The following is a 16,398-nucleotide window of genomic DNA, read 5'->3' on the forward strand; positions in this document are numbered from 1 at the left end:
TTAAAAACACCGTATGGCGTGTCACTAATTACTAATTCATTAGTTTTTGATTACCAAATTTCTCACTTCATAGCCTTTAGGTAGTGTAGTTTTTGCGATAGCTTTCGGAAGTCCTTGTTTCCTCCAGTATGTATTGCTGACTGCCTTATTTTGAAACAGAAACACGTAAGTGCTTGGTACTTCAGCCCTTTGCCTTTATAACCATTGCACCTTGTAACTTACCTCTCTGTGACAGGAGTCGGTCTTACTTCCATAGCATGATTCAGGAAGAGGCTTTTTGAACCTTCCTAGAGGGTAAGAAATCCTTTGTTTCTTACAGTTCCAAGTGAAAATGGACCACCTCTGAACCTCCTTACACTTCGGACTTGAAAGGAGATCAGGAGAATTCCTAGGTAACACCATCTGCCATCTTCTCTTTCCTCTTTATTGACCCATCAACAGAACCTGCCACAAAAGCCATTGTGAGTGATATTGCAAAAGGCAGATTTACAGGGAAGCTAGAGAAACTTAAACTTCAAGGCCCCTCTTTTGCAAGCATCACTTCTAAGGCCCTGAGTGGGGCGGGCGGGGGGCGGGGGTGCTATAAATGTGTTCACATTGGCATCATTTTTGAAAATTTGTAATAGTAAGATTTTTTTTCTCGTTCTTTAAAATTGCCTCTCAGATTGAATAGGCTTTAAGTTCAGCAAAACTTTTATCCGCTTCTGGCAATCTTTGAGTACTTATGGGCACAGGAAGAATGAATCAATAATAATGATAATAAAATTGTTGAGCTAGGTGGAGCTTTATACTTCAGCTACTTCAACTCCTTCCTACTAAAGATGAAAGAATTAAGGTTTCATCTTAGTGATGAAGTTCAGTGACATGACTGAAGTCACAGAGCTTGTCAGCTACAGAATTAGTACTAGAATGCAGTTGTTTAAATCACAACTGGTGCTCTTTACAATATACTGCTCTACTCCTTAAGAAAGTGTAATCCAAATACAAATAATGGATATCATGTTGTGTTGATTTAGTAATAGAACAAATACTTTAGAGTTTGGTGTATGAAGATTATTTCCAGTACTGACACTTGCTAATGAGAGAAATTTTCATACTTACACTTAAAAATGTTATGTGGCAATGACATCTGTTTCACAAAATTGTTGTAAGGCTGTATATTGGAATTTGCTAAGAAAATGAAAAATTATCCAACTGGCACACTAGGCTGACAAATCGCCTAACTGGCAACTAGCTATTCCCAGCTGAACATAAACAATGCTCATAGATATAAGACATAAGCAAGATTATCTTCCAAACCAAATATATATATATATATATATATATATATATATAAATTCCTCACTTTTGATCAACATCACTGAGTGCTGCATTACCAGTGGTAACTCTAACCCACTTTAATCCACTCATCAACTATAGAGAAATCTTTACAAAATTCACTTATTTGAATTACCCCCAGTTTGTTGACATCTTATTCATATTTTTCCCTTAAGCCATACTTTTTCATTCAACATATCAAAATTATATTTACAGTTTCCTCCTATACCCTCTTATAGAGATGCCCAAGGGCCTGGAATACGTCCCTTGCTCAAAACAGTTAAATAAATTGACTTTATTCACTTATTTATTTTTGTTGCCTTTAGGTATGCTTCTGGTTGTCTTTGAGCAGTAGGCTTGTACAGTCCTTAGAAAAAAGTCACTCTAAAAAATTTCTCCCAGCACATAGAAATGATAAGTACTCAAGCTGATGAACACTCTAAATACCTTGGCTTGATCATTACACATTCTATGCATGTAACAAAATATCACATGTGCCCCATGAATATGTACACATGTGTACCAATAAAAAAATAATTATTTCTTTTTTGCTTTTCTGGTCAACTTCTGCTTTCTTCTTACTTTTTTTCAATGCTTCACTCATAATTTAAGAGTTTGGATTAGTCTGGGTGGCTTTCTGCTTTCTTATGCTCTTGTTTCTGCTCAGGTCAGGGTCTTCCTCTTCACTGTTTTCTTATCCACTGTCCTTATGGTGTTCTTGACTAGTACCTCATATACTTCACTTACTTAAAAATTTTTTGTATGTCCTTTTGTTAAGTAAGATTTTTTTGTTCATAGATTGTCTGTCTGTGAAAATTTTTACTTTACTTGTCATATACTCTTTACATTCCTTACTTTTTCTCTGAGAAAATAATAATCACAAATTATATTTCTGAATATCTCTCATTGAATTCCAAGCAATCTAAAGTTATAATTGTCACTCTTTGTCTTAACAAAATGAATCTGCTAAAAATGAGGAACCAATTTAAAAAATCTATTTCAGTGACTATCATGACATATTATATTCTAGAAAGAGCTCAAAGTAGTGAAATGAGAACTAATATGATGTATATTAGGTAATGTTATTTTTCTTTTAAACTCTGAGTTGCCAAAAAGCTAAATGTGACGCTTGTAACAGATATAAAATTTCTCTATAGTAATTTCATTTTTCATTTCTGTAGATACTGAGTGTCAACTCCTCCACCTTCAACACTTCCTCTCATTCTGGTAATAAAGGAAAAAATAAAAATGTGTCAAACTAGATAAATCATAAAATTGTTTCTAGTTATTTTTTAAATATATATTGCTACATTTTAAGATATTTTACATTTATTTGTGTAATTAACTATATACCTATGTAAAATATAAACTGAACAAAATGATTGTGAAAATTGCTTTTCCAAGTTTCATAATTACTCTTTTCAAGTTATCCAACCACAATTGATAGCACTGATTATTATTATAGCATCTTCTGGTTATACAAAGAATTTTGACGTGCCTTTGGGTTGGGGTTTGAATTTTAGGTTTTGGTAGCCTTTTAACAGTCCTGTGGTTTCAGTTAATATAATTATCCAGCTTCACTATTTAAGAAACACAGAATAACTCCAAATTACCATGGTTAAATGCTCTAATTGAGTGCATGGCCATTTTAAATGCTGGGCATTACTTAAGATAAGTTCAAATTAGTACTCATCATTAAAGCAGGAAAACTTGAATCTGAACATGGAAAGGATCATAAGATTAAGGAGATCTCTACACTCATTTTAGTAGAATAAGATAAATTTAGAGGCACCTGTCAGTTTATTAGCTCATAGGAGGCAGATGCTTTTCTAGCTCATTTACTTTTGTATTCCGTGTTTTGACTAGCGCATGTCACATAGTAAATGTAGCATGTTTAATTGAATGAAAAAAGAAAATTAACGAGAACAAATAAATTTTAATGTGAATTTAATTCATAGTATACTTTTCATCTATATAGAGGAATGGCACATTAATGCAATCCCTACAAAGACTAACTAGAGATAACAATGTAATAAACGACAAATAATACAATTTATATAATCTTACAGTCAATAACTTTGTAGTTTTAAAGCTAAATTTTTGTTTTATAAAAGCATAATATATTACAAACATTTTTCCTTAATTACATTTTAAAACATTTCTTGCACTTAAATATTATCAGTACTTGTGTAATCTTGTTTTATTAAACAAATATGCAATTCAGTAATGCTATAAAATTTATAGGAGGCCGGGTGCAGTGGTTCATGCCTTTAATCCCAGCACTTTGGGAGGCCGAGAAGGGTGGATCACCTGAAGTCAGGAGTTTAAGACTAGCTGGGCCAACATGTTGAAACCCCATCCCTACTTAAAATACAAAAATTACCTGGTTGTGGTGGCGCTTGCCTGCAATCCTAGCTTCTTGGGAGGCTGAGGCAGGAGAATCACTTGAACCCAGGAGGCGGAGGTTACAGTGAGCCAAGATCTGGCCATTGCACTCCAGCTTGGGTGAGAGAGCTAGACCACATCTAAAAAAAAATTATACTAGACAAAAAAGTATGCCAAACTAATAATAAATTTAAAAGATGGTTTGGGTTCTGGAAAAAAAAAAAGAGCGACACCATATGTATTTGGTATTTACAGTGGCTGCATTTAGGATTATTTCACAGATACCTTAAGACATACAACTAGTTCATTGCCTTTTTATTGTCTTAAGTTTGAAAAAAAAAAGTCAACCTTGAGAATGACTCAGTGAAAATAGTCGATAGATTGCTGACCATCTTCTATCTTTTTTTCTCAAGCAAATCAAGAAAAAACAAACAATGATAAAACCTGTCATTGAGCTCCCAAAGCAAAACAAAAAGCAAGCAAAATATTATGTAGCAAAGTAACAAAATGATTACTTTATTTTAGAGTATATTTAATATGATTTCACATGAAAGAAAACACATTTTAATAAAATAGTTATTACTAATTTTTTCAACTACAAAAACACTGAAGTACTCTTTCCACAAGAACAGAATAAATAAGGTGATATTTATATTATTTTCCTATGTGACAAATGCTTTAATGCTAACTACATTTTTATTATATTCCTTATGATTTTTGTATTTTATGGCTATATTTTTCCTCTGAAAGTATTAATATTAGAGAAGAGAGAACTTATACAACTCAAATTTTGTATTTTTTTCTGGAACCAGGAAGATAATAAGTTTCTCGTTTTTACATGAAAGTGAATTGGTAGCCTAAAGTAAGATTTGTGCAGAAAAATGTGTCATAACTTAAAATGGCAATAGCTAAATTCTTGTCAGAAAACATAGCTTCTATAAAGATATACACTGAAAATATTTATGAGAAGGTAGGATATAGAAGTCAGTGTCACAGCACCAAAAATGAGAAGGAACTCACGTGAGGAAAGAACATTTTAATTTATCTAATGTCCTTAATATGTACATTTGCAGATTTACCTATTTTTTTTGGCCTCTGAAAGCCTCAGTTTCCTCATTATTTAAGAAATGTATTTAAATAATTTTAAGATTGGCTATATATTAGCTATTAACAACCATGATTTCCCAGTAGTCAAGTTGTAATTGTATTAAAAATTTAGATAACAGTTGATGTTGGAAATAGAGAAAATAGGGAGCATTTACTAGAAAGGGGGCACAAATAAGAATACATTGCTTTTCCAAAATCACCATTACTATCTACTGGTAAGGAGTAAAGTCTAGACTGGACCCTGTAATATTGTCTTCGTGTTGGAGATATAAGTGTGTGTGTGTGTGTGTGTGTGTGTGTGTGCACGCACTCACACACCCATACCCATATATTTGTGTATGTATATATATTGTTCAAAAAACTTCAGAATTAAATTTCACAATGTTTGAGCAAAGAATAGTTCCTGAATCAGGCAGCACTCAGAGAGGTTCAAAGAGCTCTACCCATCAATGTCAGCATTCAATATTTGCAGAAGAAAAAGGAAGGGACTTAACAAAAACAACTTAATTTGTTACACCTGGGTGTATGCCTTATTTGGGCATGGTATAATTGGAAATTTCCTTATGTGGACATAGTCTAATCAGCTGGCAGCCTGTGATTGACTGTATCTTGACTACTGTAATTGTCTGGGACTCAGCTATTTACAAGAATGTCCTTTTAGGTTATGTTGCAGTTAATTTACATACTATGTTAGGTTGCAGTTCACTGCAGTTCACCCATACACACACACATACAAATACATATATACACACACAGAAACATATATATAAATATATATACACACGCATACACATACAGAAAAATAGATACTGAAATGAACACATACACATGTATTTGTATACATGAGTTTTTATACACACATATATGCCTTGGCCTCTGTGAAAGGGCCTAGTAACAGTGACACCTCAAAAGCAGCAAGCATACTTAAGCCAAGATCTTGGTTTTTAAGCTCAATCATCTAATCAAATACCTAGGAATTCTTAAAGAACAGGGATTCTAGAGTTAAAGCAAGAAAAACATAAGTTGAGTATGTAGCATCTTGCAGAGACAGAAAGGAAGTGCAAAAGAAAGAAGGAAAGAAGGAACATTCCAAATAATACATGTGAATGAATAAAGCAAATAGAAAATTATCATTAGAATCTCCCACTAATACTTCCTCAAAGAGGTCCACTAATTAATGCTAAAATTTGTGAGTACATTTTAAGGAGAATCAAGATATTTGCATAGTTTCAAATGTATTTAGCCTCCAATGTATTTATTAATGGCTGGTAATAACATAAGCTTATGGAAGCAATGAACGCTTCCCTCTCGGAGGTGAAGCTTAATTTCTCTCCCTTTGAATGTGGGATGAGCTCAGCTACACACTTACAGTGAATAGAATATGGAAAGAGAAAAATAATTGCACAGTTGCAAAACCTGGCAGACATAACTCCAGTTGGTGAAGGCTAACCTCAACAACAATCAGTTTAACACCGTGAATTCCTGATATGACGCAATGAGGTCACTTCACTTGTGGGCTATTTTTTCCTTAAATCCATAAACTTACTTTGATAATAAGAAAAACATCTGGCCAGGTGTGGTGGCTCACACGTGTAATCCTAGCATTTTGGGAGGCAGAGGCAGGTGGATTGCTTGAGCATAGGCATTTGAGACCAGCCTGGGCAACATGGCAAGATGCCGTCTCTACAAAAAATACAAAAATTATCTGGGCATGCTGGTCCCCACCTGCAGTCCCAACTCCCTGGGGGGCTGAGGTGGGAGGTTCACCTAAGCACAGGAGGTGGGAGGTTGCAATGAGCTGTGATCCTGCCAGTGCACTTCAGGCTGGGCAACAGAGCGAGACCCTGTCTCAAAAAACAAACAAACAAACAAAAAAATCAGGTAAACACAAACTGAGGTACATTTTATAAAAACACCAGACTAGAACACCTCAAGACCAGCAAGATCATGAAAGGAAAGACTGGGAAACTACTACACAGCAGAAGAAAGTAAGAGAACATGAAACTCAATATGTCGTGGTATGCTGGATTTTATCTCAGAACCGAAAAACGGAAATTAGTAAAATGAAACAAACAAGCAAACAAAGCAAAACAAAACAAAAGCAACAGTAACACAATAACACTGGATAAATCCAAATAACCTTTTTAGGGTAGCACTGTAACAATGTTCCTCAGTTTTGAGTAATGTACTATGATTACATAGTACCTTAATGGTAAGATGCTAATATCGGGGGAACTGGGGTGAAAAGCTGGGTGAAGTGTACACAAAATACTCTGTAAATCTTTGCAAACCTGCTATAAATCTTAAGTTATTTTAAAACAGCAAGTTAAAAACAAAGAAATATAGGTATAACAGACAACTATTACTAGCAGCCTTAAGAGCCTCCCACAAAAATTTTTCCCTTGTTTAATCTTTTTAAAATATTTGGAATATGACCGTTAATGGGAGATCTTCAAAACAAAATAAAATTCCGCTAAAGATACACGCAACCAAGTAAACTTTCCACTAAATCAGGAGAACATATTAGGGTTTTTTGTTTAAAAAATGAATGTCTTCATTGGTAAATCTAATGGGATTGTGTTAGCTTTTGATCTTTTAGTCATCATGATAAATGTTAATATTTTTTCTTTTTTTTGTCTCTGTCTTTCTCTGTGTATATACATATCTACATATATAATTAACTAGTTACATATAATATATATTCTATATGTAATGTTATATAACTACAGAATTATAGTAACGTGTACATGCCTTTAATAATCTCAGACTTCAAAATTCTAATATAAAGCAGCATATTATTTGTTTGAATTTGTAATCCATAAATGTTTAGTGTGATTAAAGTACTAAATAAATTAAAAGCTTTACACTACACTTCATGCTTAACAGTTTTCTATTTGCTTGAGAAAAAAGAAAAAAAGAAAAAAAGTCCATCCGCAATTGATAAAGTACTAAATAAATTAAAAGTTTTACACTACATTTCATGCTTAACAATTTTCTATTTGCTTGAGAAAAAAGACACAAAAAAAGGCCATCTGAGATTAAGATATGACACTAAAAAGAAAATTAATAGCATAATGAAAATTTGTCATGCATCTCTTCACTAATTAATGCCATTGTTTACCTTTTTATTACACAATATTATCAAATATATGAGCGATTTTAGGAGAAAATAATGATCAAAGGTAGTATGAGAAATATTAAAAAATTGTAAGTGGGCAGGTATATCATGCATCAAGAATATCCTCTAAAATGTATATCAAAAGCTATCTCTTCAAGGGCTCCTTTCAAGATAAAACATTATTTAAAAAGTTTCAAAGAAATAGGATGAAATATGATAACAGGAAAATCTAATGGACCAAATTAAGAAATTGCTGTTAATATCAGATGTCACTCTTATCACAGTACTATTGAAAATCCATCTTCTTTCTGAACAGGAGAGGCAGGGTAGAGTATGTCCTATAAATGTTTTCTGTGATTTAGACCAGTGGAATTACATAACGGGCTTAGAAATCAGTTGCATCTGTGAAGATGACTTTTTATTTCATACCAAATTCTTTTCTCAAACAAGCTACTTTTACATTTTTCAGCTTATTTTCAAATTTTGCCCTAAGTCATTAATCAAGTTAATCAAATTGAAATCTTGTTACAAAATGCTATAAAGTTTCCGTTAAACAAAAAGCTTCTCACCATAAACAACAGATGGCATAATTTAAAAATAAAGGACTGCAAATCCTTGGGAAAACATTCTTATTAAAAGTATAGAGAAAGACTAAATGACAGAACCTCCCTCTCTCAAATTATTCCAAAATAAATACAATCAAGAAGTTAAGAACACTAGCACAAATTAAACACATACCATTATATCTTAACAGAAAAAAAGAAAGCATATTTAAAAATCAATACCTGTCCTAAGCGCCAACTATGACAATTGTACTTCATCCAAAATTAGGAGGGAAGGAAGGTGAGTGAGTGGTCAAAGCCTGGCATCCACACTTATTACCACCTAAAAATTATTTTGTGGAAGACCCATCCTGAGAAGATAGGCAGGGGTTCTATAGAAAAGAGGTTGCAAACTTCAGCACAGATGTGTAACTTTACCACTCAATGTGTCACCACTGCTATCTAGGACTACCCTTTAAAGCTATGATGAAAAAGCTTGTGAGAAAAGGCAGCTAATTTAAAGTATTCTCCCTTGAGACTTCCTCTATGACTCATGAGTTATATAGAAATGAGTTTTTTACTTTATAAATACTTGGAGATTTCCCAGATAACTTTCTATAATTGAGTTCTAGCTTTATGTTGTCATAGTCTGAGAACATAACTTTGTATATAATTTCTATCATTTTACATTCATTAAGATTTGTCTTATGTTCCAGAACTCAGTCTTTCTTGATGTATTTCAGTTACTCATGGGAAGATAATGTATTCTGCTGTTGTTGGGTGGAATATTCTACAACTCTCAGATCCAACTGGTTGATAAGTGTTTTTCAGGTCATCTATTTCCTTACTGACTTTCTGCCTACTGAGTTCTATCAGCTACTGAGAGAGGCATGCAGATACCTCTAACTATAATTCCAGATTTATCTGCTTCTCTTTACAGGTCCATCCATTTTTCCTCATGTATTTTGAAACTCTGTTGATAGACGCATATCTAGTTAGGATTCTGAAATCTTTGTAGAAAATGTACCCCTTTTAGCATTATGTAATATTTCTCTTTATTTCTGAAAAATTTTCTTGTTCAGAAGTGTAATTTTCTGAAATTAATATAGTGAAAACAGCCCTCTTTTGGTTAGTGATTTTTGTCTTTATCCATCCTCTACCCTAACTTATCTTTCTCCATCCTGGTTTATCTTCTCCATTTTTTTTACCCTAACTTATCAATGGCTGAGATTTCTACTGTTTCTCATAGACCACATATAGTTGGATCATTATTCTTTATCTAACATAAAATTATCTTTTAATTAGTAGATTTAGATCATTCACATTTAAAATGGTTATTTATGTGGTTGGGTTCGATCAGAACATATTGTTAGTAATTTTTTATTTGTTACAATTGGCTTTTGCTTCTTTTATTTTTCTGCACTCTCTGGTTTTAACTTAGCATCTTTTTAAGTGATATCATTTTATCTAATTTCTGGACTTATTGGTTATATTATTTTTAATATTTTTTGTGGCCACTCTAGGATTTGCAACATGCTTTTTAAAATCACCTGGCGTTACCTTCAAAGAATATTATACTACTTCATGTGCAGTGTAATTACATATAGCCAATTCCTCCCTCCCATCCCTGTGCCATCATTGTTATGCATTTTATGCTACACACACCCAATATATAGTTTGGTTTGTTTTTCCTCGGTTATCTTTTAGAAAAACTAAAAACATTTTCTTATTAGCACAAATTCAGTTTTTAGTAGTTTTTAAAACATTTCTAGCTTGATCCTCTTACCAATCTATATGACATTCTGGAGCATCTGTTGCAGGTAAGCAAGTACTTGGATCCTTTTTCTCCTTTCAGAGGAAAGAACCTCTTCCTCGACCTTTTCGATATTTGAGACAGGATTTTGTCCTGCAACCTCAGTTTTCTACTGGGCTCAAGAAAGCCTGTTAATTTGCATTTTGTCTAAATTTTTCTTATTGTAAGTGTGTGGGTGATGCTCTTCTTAGTGTTCTCCATTTCCCAGCTGAAAGAAGTCTATTTAACTTAAAATAAAGATAAATGAATAAAATGAGACAATAATTAAGAGAGGCTTTTCTAATGCAATATAATTCTTAGGAGAAAGGGTCTTGATGAATATTTTTTTCCTTACTTCTTATTAACAAAGCCAATGCTAGTAACACGCACATACACACACACACACACACACACACACACACATACAAAGGCTTTGCATTTCCATGACACCTCTTAGCTTACTGGGAAGTGAAAAAGACTGCTGGAGAGAGGAGAAGTACTGATGGTTAATGATTGAGATTTAGTCCCTGTATTAGTCTGTTCTCACACTGCTATAAAGAAATACCAGAGACTGGATAATCTATGATGGAAAGAGGTTTAATTGACTCATAGTTCCACATGGCTAGGGAGGCCTCAGGAAACTTACATTCATGACAGAAGGTGAACAGGAAGCAATGACCTTCACATGGCAGCAGGAGGGAGAAGTGCATGTGAGAGGGCAGAAAAAACTACCATTTATAAAACCATCAGATCTCATGAGAATTCAGTCACTATCACAAGAACTGCATGGGAGAAAGCACCCCCATAATCCAATGACTTCCCTCCCTCCTCGCATGAGAATTACAGGTTTTTCTCTCAGTACATGGGGCTTACAATTTGAGATCAGATTTTGGTAGGGACACAGAACCAAACCATATCAGTCTCTGATCAAGTTTTAACAGAAACCTCTACCTATGATGGGGAGTGAACTATGTACAAACTCTTTGACATTACTTGAAGAAACCTAGGCACTATATCTATGAATAGCCATTGAGTTGTCCTTGTTCTTTTGTATCAATAAGGATGTGTTTAGTAAGAATTTCTACCAGAGATGTATTATCACACCTAACATATAACTAACACCCAACAAAACAGGTAATATATAACAGAAGTCCTGTAACAGAGAGTCCTAGACTGGTTCAGATCTTCAGAGATACAGTTTGGAAATGAGACTTAGACATCCTTAAATATCAGCCTGATTTATAGGCTTACTTTCTATTATTTGAAATCCTGGACATCTCACACCTAGGTAAAGAATAGATTTATTTTCATTATTTTTTTAAGTCAGGGAGTAAGACCTTTACCAGAAATTATCCCCCCAGCAGACTTTCTCTGGGTCTGTTCCTACTATGAATCAAGATTTATCAATATGTCTATTTGCTTACTGTGATTGAAAGTGGAAAAGCTAGTGTCTGACATTAGCAGTTTTTATAGTAGAAGATAAACTCAGCCAGATAGGAAAATGTGTGGGTCATTGGGCTTTTGGGTATGCAATTATTGGCACTATGAAACATACATCTCCTTAAAAATATCTTGCTATGAAAGATGGATAAAATCAACAATATTTATCTCTCAAGACAAAACTTCAAGGGAAAGACAAATGTCTTGGGTTACATGGAAATAAAATCTCACCATTTCAGTAACATCATCCTGGTTCAAGCCACCAACAATAGTTACAACATCCCAATATGTTACTGTGAAAAATTATTTTATTATTAATGTGATAAGCTGAATTATATATGATAGCTAAAGGTAATTCCAACCTGGCATTTGTCATTTCAATATTTAGAACAAAGTCATCATGGTATGTTATCTGGTTATAATTAAGCTAAAGTTTAATATAGGGCTTAATTTTCCTGGTTAAAATAGAATAGAAAAGAAGGTCTCATTTTAGGCATGCTAAGCACGGCTTTCTCATGATATCTTTGTTCTTGGAGCAACATTCCAATAAGAGGGCCTAAAAAGAAAACATTGAAAAATATATCAGCAATCTCAGGAATTGGACAATGCCATTAAACAAAATAATAGGACAGTAATTTTATTCATCATCAACATATTATTAAACAAGTATACTCCGTATTTTAGTTTTTGTTTTAATACTGAGAAATGTAGATCATGACAAAAATAAATACATTTGTTTAAAATCATAAAACACATTATGAATCAATTTAAGATTAAATCTTTCCTGCTATAAATTCAAAATTACATACCATTATACATCCTAATTCTAAAGCATTATGCTTTATGAAATCACGCTCCAAGAATATTTTTGTAGTGCAATTAGTGGCATCATTAATGAATAATTCAAATTTCTTAATTCAAAGAAATTGAAAATGCGGAAGTATTTGGTGGATCCCTGAAGCCAATACAGTTTATGTTCAGTTATTCTATAGTTGTTATGAAAAATTTATAAAATACTATAATTAGTTGATAAATTAACAAATAAGAATCAATACTTATAAGCCTCATCAATATCTATATACTTAACATAAAACAAATATATATAAATTTTTAGGAATATTTGATAGACTATTTAGAATATTACAAAGTATTTACAATATATATTTAAAATCCAAGGACAACTGATAATGTCAAAAATTATAGGGAGAGTTACTAAAAATATATGTATTAGAGGGCTCACAAAATGATTTGAAGAGTGAAATGGAAACATGTATAATATATATAAATCAAAATGTCATTTAAGTGGAACAGAAAATTGATAATATTATATGAAAAATTTTAATAAACTTTCCTTAGAATAATTTTCTCATTTTCCCCTCTCCCAAGTATAGAAATTATCAACTCTTATGGAATGCCTATTATGTTTCAAGCTTTCTATGGGGTGCTCAAATTGAAAGAGTGACAATTTCCAAGGACTTCTTAGACTAGTAGAGATGATAGACAACTAAGCAATTTCAGTATAATTTAAGTATTGTGTGAAAGATTAATATACAAGCTTTTATAATAGTACATCAAATATGCTCTTCTCATGAAAAGAATGATATGATTAAAGCCATTTATGGTAAATTGTCATCTAAGCTAAACTGTCAAGTTAAATAGGAATTGGTCATGTGAAAGTAGTTTTCTTCCACAGATGGACTACTATATGAAATACCACAGAGGCACAAGAAACAAGGCACATTCAGAAAGTTATATTTATCCTTCCATTTTTCTTGGGGCGTGATGTTCAAGAAAGGAAAGGACAGAATAAAAACCTGGAAAAGTATGTTAAGACATTAGGGGTTATGTGTGAAGTCACAGCACAGTAGCTGTCACTGTTATCTCTCTAAAATTCCAAGTTTTGTTTTTTTTTTCTGGCTACTTGCTTCTTGGTAAAATTACCTGAACTGGTAGCCATATGGACTAAACTGACCATAACTTTGTACTACGATACCAGCCTGTATATAGCTGCCCCTAAAATATATGTGAAAGTGTGAGTCCAAGAGCCATATCCCACTGACAAGAACAAGAGGACAAAACAGAACTTGGCAGTTCTACCAAACTACCCAGAGCATTACCCCAGCACTCTCATTGATGTTTTATCACTCAGAGCTTTTGATATATTCAAGAGGGAGACTTTCATTTGCAGATGTTTAACATGACTATCCATCTGTTTATCATCTATATATTCATACAATAATGATCCAAATGAAAACAGGAAAAGTTTCCATTGAATTTAACTATGGGTCTACAGTAAAATGTGAAATAACACTAAAATATTTAAACACCATGTATGTAAATTGTTATTTGAGAACTGCAACTACAGGGATTGCCTTTTCAGGTCTGAACTGAACCAGTAAGTAAGTTTTATATTATGTATAAAGTTTTATACAATATATAGTATTGGTATCTAATGTATACATTGAAGCTTTTGAGTTCTAATTACAGACAATCACCTGGTGTGCTCAGAATTTGTAGATAAGAGAATATAGAAAACTCTCAAATAGAAATCATTGTAAAAATATAACTAATTAGTCACAGGCATTTTTCAAGGCATTAGAAGGAGTGAAATACCTTACATTGTAATTCGTAAAGCTAGAGCAGAATGTTAATATGGACTCTATCTGTAACCGTTTTCTCTGAGTCCCAAACGCTAAAAAATATACAAAGGGCCGGGCGTGGTGGCTGACGCCTTTAATCCCAGCACTTTGGGAGGCTGAGGCGGGCAGATCAGGAGGTCAGGAGATCGAGACCATCCTGGCTAACATGATGAAACCCCATCTCTACTAAAAATACAAAAAGAAATTAGCCGGGCGTGGTGGCGGGCACCTGTAGTCCTAGCTACTCGGGAGGCTGAAGCAGAATGGCGTGAACCCAGGAGGCGGAGCTTGCGGTGAGCAGAGACCGCACCACTGCACTCCAGCCTGGGCGACAGAGTGAGACTCAGTCTCAAAAAACAAAAATACATATAGATAGATAGATAGATAGATAGATAGATAGATAGATAGATAGATATAGATATATAAAGATTACAAACATCCACTTAGCCAAAAGCAGGACACAAGCCCATTTATGCTTTTTAAAAATCAATTCTGCCCACATTAATGATCTCTAGGGTATAAATTGATGGGGGTTGAAATTGGGATAAAAATACTTAGTCAGGAAGAGTTTTCAGCATAATATATTTTTCCTCAGAATCATGGAGAAGAAAGTCATTCTACCGTTACTCCAAGCTGAGAAAAAAGGAGCTTATGAAGTCCCTAAAATAAATATTTGTACCAAGAGATTTGGCAAATATGAAATATTCATGTGGGAATGAGTGATAGCAAAGGTTACCAGAAAAAGTAATTACCCAAAACTTGATAAAAATAAGGTAAAAATTTTGGTGGCAGTTTATTTCGACACTAAAAGAGACACAAAAAATATCCAATGAGAGTTTAGGGTAATGAATTTAGTTTAATGGTTTTAGATTAAGTAAAGTTTCTTTTGAACCTTTAGGTTTTCAGCTGTAGTGATGCAATATAATTTGTTCAGTGACAGAGATTGCTCCAAAGATTTTTGGACTGTTGAGTATTGACCAGTTTCATATCTAATCCAGCAATCTTTGTCCAATTGCCTGCAAATAGGCTGGATTCTCAAATGCTCATTAACTTAATTTTGTATTCAATGATTAATGAGTCAAATAAAATCTGATATATATGCATTTTATATTTGTCTGAAAGTTATAATTTTACCTTTTTGAAATTTACCCTTTTTAACTTGGCATGGTGGCACATACCTGTGTTCCCAGCTACATGAGAGGCTGAAGAAAAAGGATCACTTGGTCCTGGAAGGTTGAGACTGCAGTTAGCTGTAATCATGTCACTGCACTATGCCCTGTGTGACACAGCAATACCATCTCAAAAAAAAAAAAAAAGAAAGAAATTTACATTTTTTAGGTTATGCATGGCTTTGCATATGTGGTAGCAGAATAAAGAGGGGAGGCTACAAAACAACAATCTGTCCCTCACACAAAGGATGTCATGGGAAGGGAGAAAACTTTGGAGTTCATCCTAAATTAATCTCTCACAAGTACTGCCTGTGATGGCAGTGGTGGGCCTTCTGGAGTGGTGGCTGCCATCATCCTGGCTGCAGCAGGGAGGCAAGGTCAGGGCTGCATGCTCCATGGAGCCAGAAGGAAACTCTGGCCACGGACAAGTGGCAGCCTCACCCCTTCCCAATTGGGGCAGGAACTCCTTGGGCGCCACTGCATGGGGCTGTGGCCCCAGACATCCCTGTGCTCTCAGGTGCAGGCAGGAATCCCACCCTACCAGGTACAGCTGCAGCCACCCAAACCTCTACTGCCCACAAGGAAAGAGAGGATAGGGGGTGTGCTTCCCTCTCCACTGAGCAGGCAGGAGCCTTGCCCTCTGGGGATGCAGCTGCAGCCACCCAAATCACAGCTGTGGATCCATCCCTGCACTCTTGAGTGTCCAGGCAGGTCCCCCTTGCCCTCACAGACTCCAAAGTGCCTGCTCCCACTGTCTGGCTTCTCCCTGCTGTTGGTGCCGGCACTAATCTCAGAGCAAAGTCAGAGCTGCACCCAGGCACTGTCACAGCATGGCCAGGTGTGTACACACTCACAGAAATGCTGACACACCAGCCTCCTGCCTCCTTGG

The 16,398-nt window shown here is 34.4% G+C and overlaps 1 protein-coding gene across 3 annotated transcripts in view; it reads left to right on the forward strand.

Annotated features, from left to right (window-relative positions):
- LOC101146628 (putative inactive beta-glucuronidase-like protein SMA3) overlaps positions 1-2,521 on the forward strand; it is a 244,541-nt gene extending 242,020 nt beyond the window's left edge. For 2 of the 3 annotated variants that reach the window (XM_063706674.1, XM_063706670.1), the window contains one exon: positions 320-444. The gene's annotated coding sequence lies outside the window, so the exon portion shown is untranslated. Of the gene's footprint in view, positions 1-319; positions 445-2,498 lie in introns of those variants that run through there. The other variant, XM_055387289.2, reaches the window with a different exon arrangement.
- The last annotated feature ends 13,877 nt before the right edge of the window (positions 2,522-16,398 follow it).

Source organism: Gorilla gorilla, chromosome 4 (genome assembly GCF_029281585.2).
Source record: "Gorilla gorilla gorilla isolate KB3781 chromosome 4, NHGRI_mGorGor1-v2.1_pri, whole genome shotgun sequence".
Classification (NCBI taxonomy): Eukaryota; Metazoa; Chordata; class Mammalia; order Primates; family Hominidae; genus Gorilla; species Gorilla gorilla.